The sequence below is a fragment of the Pleurodeles waltl genome, chromosome 3_1, assembly GCF_031143425.1.
Source record: "Pleurodeles waltl isolate 20211129_DDA chromosome 3_1, aPleWal1.hap1.20221129, whole genome shotgun sequence".
NCBI classification, from domain to species: Eukaryota; Metazoa; Chordata; class Amphibia; order Caudata; family Salamandridae; genus Pleurodeles; species Pleurodeles waltl.
In genome coordinates, this window is record NC_090440.1 from 1,530,959,673 (window position 1) to 1,530,965,672 (window position 6,000).

Genomic DNA, 6,000 nt, shown 5'->3' on the forward strand with positions numbered 1-6,000 from the left:
CCCAGTGCTTGAGCTTTGAACGGAATAGTGGGGGATACACCCAGGAGTCCCCGTGTCACGGTGACAAAAGCACATACTCACCTAGTAAAAGCATGGCACACATAGCCAAGCCAGTGCATTGGTCTAGAGAGGAGTTAACAAATACTTTCAAGAAAGCACATTGAAACTGTGACTATGCCTTTGACTTAGTTTCCAACAGACTCTAAAATCCTACCTAGAATTGGACCAGACCTGGCAGCTAACATTTTTAGCAAAACAGAGCATTTTCCAATTTTTTCCATTTAAAAAAACAAAACAAAAACACACGTGTCTTTTATTCTGGAGTTAGCTAGCGGCTGTACCTGGGAAAGGTGCTATAATGTCTGTTCTCCCTATGGGTCAGCTTTGACACCATTGTTTAGTGACACCCCAGAGTGATGCAGCTGTCCCGCCCACCCCTCCTCCCTGCTTCTTCTGCAGCCCTATAAATGTGATCATGCATGCTTCTATATTAGGAGGCCAGAAGTGTATCCTTTGCATGTGATAAAGGCAAGAGGCTGTTGGGTGAGAGAAAAACAAAGAAATAAAACTTGGCTGAAAAAAAATCTCACAGTCTCTGACTTTTTTTAATCTATATGTTTGATTGGCACTTTCTTACTATTTCTGAAAAGTACTACATCCACACAATAAGGTTGCTCATTTTCACTGTGTTTGTTAGGGCAGTACATATTAAATGCCATACATGTCCTTGCAATACATATTCATTCAGTAAATATTCTTGCAGCACATATTCAAGGCTTGGCTAAAGATAGTTGTGATATTCAGGGCCTCACTAAGAGTTTGGCAGGAGGTGCTGGCCGCCCGCCAAACTCTTTAAGACTGAGGACCGGCCAGTCCGGTCTTCCACCCACTGGCTCTTTTAAGAGTTTACCGCTGGGAGTTTCCGCCCATTGCCCGAGCGGGCAACGTAATCGAGCCAGAAGCAATGATGCATTGAGTTACGTGTGATAACACCCGCTGTGCTTTAGTGAGAAGAGTGACGGGGCTCTCCCTGGGGGCCCCTGCACTCCCCATGCCAGTGAAACCGCCATGCAAAGGCTGGCAGACATGGGGGGTTGTAATCTTCAAGGCAACGCTGCTTGCAGCGCTGCCCTGGCAGATTAAGACCGCCAGCAACGCCAGGCTTTTGGATTTTGAGTGGCGGTGGGTTAGTGTGTTATGAGTGGAATGCCTCTGTCTGTGTTGGTTGTATGTGCGTTTTTGCGACTGAATGGTGTGTTATTTTAGGAGTTGTCTGTCATATCCTTGTGGAAGATGATGTAATGTGCACTGCAACATCCATGTACCTGTCACATTTGCATGGGTCTGCACTCATCAGTAAGATGGCAATAGGCATCCACGCCAAACTAACCCTCACTGCGGTGTACACTGAATAATACCACACATAAATTCAACTACATGAAGTGACTAAGCTGTGATACATGGGTCTGCAGGGAATTCTTGTTAGCAGCAGCACTTCACTTCAAGCAACAATACACATTGATACCCGCCATTGGCCCCGATTATGAGCCCGGCAGAGACTAATTTCCCTGTGGCTTTCTGAAATTTTCTCTGCCTGATTATGACTGGCCCAGTCTTCCAGGAGATTACAGCCAGCAAACCTGCATGGGTGTTCAGCTGCAATAGCAGCCAGTTCTCAGCACTCAGCCTCACCCAACGTTTTTCTCCGGCAACGGAGAATGCTTCTTCCTGCACAAAATAAAATTTCCCTTTCCTCCCATACACTCCCTAACCTTGTCTCTCCACCCCCGCCAAAAGCCCCACACACATTGGCCACCTGCTTTGAACAGGTGGTCAATGCGTGACTTAAACCCTTGAAATATAAACTACTATGTGGAATACTGCATGGCAATTGCTTGTCTGCACAGTTAATCCCGAGGCAAAGGGGTTACCGGGCAGGGTGTTACTGCTCTGTAATGGCATATATATATATATATATATATATAGATATATATATACAAAGTTTGCGCCCTACCCATACGGTTCAACTCGTAATCGCATCCCACATGGTCTGTCAGTAATATGTTGGATGTCTATTTGCCATGTGCTGTTCCCGTTAATGTTTCTTGTAGAAGGACATTTAGATCCTGCATCCAAGATCTGTTTGATGATAGGCTGTGCCATTGGAGATAATATCAGGACAGAACATTCAAACCACCTACTCTTAGACACACACATCCAACAGAAGCCTACTGGCCAGACTAGAACAACATCCCATCTTCACCCCCTCTCCTTACCTGGGCAGTAGTCACAGTCAGAAGCACCACTCTCTTGCCTCGTATCTGCTGCAGCAGCTTAGCACAATTTCCTCATCTTAGTCAGAGTTATTCTCTTTTCCTTTCACCAAGCAAGTAGATGTTTACCTCCATAGGAGGGGCAATGCCGGATCACCTTAAATAAAAAGTCAGCAACCGTGACCTAAAGGAAGGACAAACAATAACATATGTCAATGGATGCTCCAAAGTATCTCATACATAGGCATCTCCTTAATTACAGATCTCTAGGTACTCCCTCCAATCAAATACTCGAGTCTCAAAATTCAGGCTACTGGTATAGTATCCAGATAGCTGATAATCAGTTGTCTAAAGACTCCCCACAACCATCTACCCTGCCCAGAATGTCAAGTGATTCCTCGTAAAGCCTTTCCCACTCTTACTTCGCCATGAGAGGCCAGTGTACCGGGTCAGGTTGGTTGGGTTGGACTTGGAAAAAGAAGTTGCAGAGTGGCAAAGAAAGTGAAAAGTAGGAGTAAAAGTGTAAGTGAATTTTGTGAAGAACTGTCTGGACAGGGAGTGTGTGTTTGTTGTGAGTGCTAGTAGGAGATCTGCCTCTTTACCTCACTCTAATGATCTGAGTGATACCAAGAGTGCAAGTGCTTCAAAGTTGATGCTCCGCACTACATTAAGATTAAGGCCCATATTTATACTTTTTTAGCGCCGCATTTGCGCCACTTTTTGACGCAAAAGCGGCTCAAACTTACAAAATACAATTGTATTTTGTAGGTCTGCACCGCTTTTGCGTCACAAAATGACGCAAATGCAGCGCTAAAAAAGTATAAATATGGACCTAAGTGTCTGACTGACCCCACAAAGTTTGTGTTCTATATTTAAATGTATGAGCCCCTCAAAACATGCACACACACACACATGCTTAAATATCCATCACACTACTGTCATATTGTAAAAGTGAATAAGGGAAATTAAACAGCCACAGGTAATTTCTGTCAATGTTTGTGCAACCAGTCCCAAATCTGTGGAGGGCAGACAGTGGGTGCTTACAAGAAACCCCTCTGTGTCAGAGAAGGTTGATGTGGGCACACACACACACCTGACAATTTTGATGCACTTCACATGGAGCTTTTCCATTATGGAGGGCTGCATCTATGCGGCTCTTCATCTACACAGAGCCAATCAGGGCTGGTACTATATTTATGTTATGCAGCTTTATAGCGCACACTATCACCCAGGAGGTTATCCTGATGCTGCAGACTTAGACCTTGTATGCATGTGCCTTCTGGTGTCACCACAAGTGGCACACAGATACAGCCAATCTCACAATAAGTGACCCAAAAAGAACTGGTTGGGAGCGGAAAGGGGGAGAGCAAATGGCTTTGTCAGTTAATTCGAGAGTCTGAAAATGTTTGTCACTCTGTGGAAAACTAGCATTGGCAAAGCCAATTAGGTATGGCCTTAACGCACAAGGGCATGAAAATAACTTTTTTATATTACGCCATCCCTATTGACTCTGTCAATGTTTCTTTGTCATAAAGACATTTGCTTTAAGAATATAGGCTTGCAAATAAACTAAAGTGAGTTTTAGTACTTGAGGAACTCCTCTCCCAAAAATGTAACTTCATTGTTGGCTCGAAGCTGAAGCTCCTCAATACTGTAAAGTCAGGTGAAATGTTAAGAATTTGTTCCCATGCTTATTACTATCATATTATGTTTATATTAAGTATTCTTTACATTGAAAGGAGTAACCGAATAGTTAACCATAAATGATAACACATTAAGTGGCAACAGTACTAGGGATTTCTCGAAGGGAGTGACAGAATAATGAGCAAGACATAACACTTTAATGAATGAGAGCTAATAAAATTTGCTCCGTGGTTGCTGTGATGCTGAACGTGTCTCCCAGTTGTCTAAATTCCAACAATACTCTGCATCCACAATCAAAGGGAATGCTGGAAAAAATGTGGGAGCACAGTATGGGAATGTGGAGTATTTGCTTCCGGGATCCCCAATTAAAGTACAGGCCAGTGATATGAAAATACCCTCTTTTTTAGATCATGCCCCATTTTAGCATTTTATGACTTCTTGTTTCCCAAGATGTTCACTGCAGCACTGACCTAAACTACAAAAAAGGAAATTGTTTTCAACAAAACATACACCATCAGCACTATTCATCAAAGAAAACAAAGGCAAGAAACCCAACTTAAATGGTTTTTATAAATACCCAGACCATTAAAATGCATGCAAACTTTGCAATGCCGAACCTCTCCTTAATAATGTATGCTGCGCCAACCTTTAGTAACCTTCAGTGCCATCTGCACTGCCCTTCTCTTTTTAGGGTCGAGCGCATAAGCGCTCTAGGGCCTGTTGTAATATCTCTGTGGGCATTTAACCACACCCACTCTTGCTATTCATTCGTTGTTGTGCTTGTCTTAAATGCTCCATTTTTGTTGGTTCATTTTGTGAAATGACCTTCCTTTGTGGGCTGAGTTCCCTCTCCTGGCGTATTAACTGAGTGAACATTCCTGAACATTTCTGTTGGCCAGCACACTATGTCACTCTTCCTCCTGTCACAGCGTGTGACGGCCTCTCATTCGGTTTCGGTTTGCCTTACATCCCAACCGTGATCCTTTCTAGATATTCAGGCAGGGAGCTAATAACTCTCACTCTCATGGCAGTGGTGGTGCTTTGAATCGGCTTGCTTCTGTCAACTGTTTTACTCTTCAATTTTAATTCATGTGGCAAGAAAAGTCCAGTTAGGAATTTACAACGGCAATTGCTCTAACTCGAGCAAATGTGAGACCCGTTGCATTGCAAATTATTGTTTTGGCTATATAGATATAGATATTTTTCTTCATCATGCCTTACCTGGGGAGGTGTAGCAGTTTTGGTGTATTTCCAGGTGTATCACTTATGGTAATTTTGGGAATGTATCTAAATCGATGGGGTTTGCATAGCAACACCCACACACAACCCATGGAATGCCTCCATGTGGCAGAATAATGCAACACAGCAATTTGCACTGCGTTGCGTTACTCTGGATTTATCTAGCCACTCAGGACCACTCAACGTGGCCTTGTGTAGCTTGATAAATTGCATTTTTAAGGTTGCAACACTTTTGCACCCTGTTGCAGGGTGCAAAAGTGATGCAACCCTTTGATGAATATTTGCCCCTAGGTCTCTCAATCAAGTGATCAATTGCAACATTTGTAAAGCATGGCTTATCATCCCGGGAGGTAGCCTGGGTCTGTTTGTTGTTGTGGGGAACTGGTGCACCACTCAATGAAAAGCCAGGTCTTAAGCTTCTTCCTGAAGTGGAGGAGGGTGTAGGTGGTACGTAGGCTGTGTGGTAGGTTATTCCAGTTCTTGGCTGAGAGGTGGGAGAAGGAGCATCCACTGACAAAGACAAAGCCCTCAACTGGATCTCATCCTTCCTCTCCGACAGAACCCAGAGAGTCCGACTCTCCCCTTTCCGCTCCAAAGCCACCAACCTCATCTGCGGCGTCCCCCAAGGCTCCTCTCTTAGCCCGACGCTGTTCAACGTCTACATGGCCCCCCTCGCACAATTGGCCCGTCAACACAACCTCAGCATCATCTCCTACGCCGACGACACCCAGCTCGTCCTCTCCCTGACCAAAGACCCGCTCACCGCCACAACCAACCTCCACGAGGGACTGAAATCCAACGCCGAGTGGATGAACAACAGCCGCCTGAAGCTCAACTCCGACAA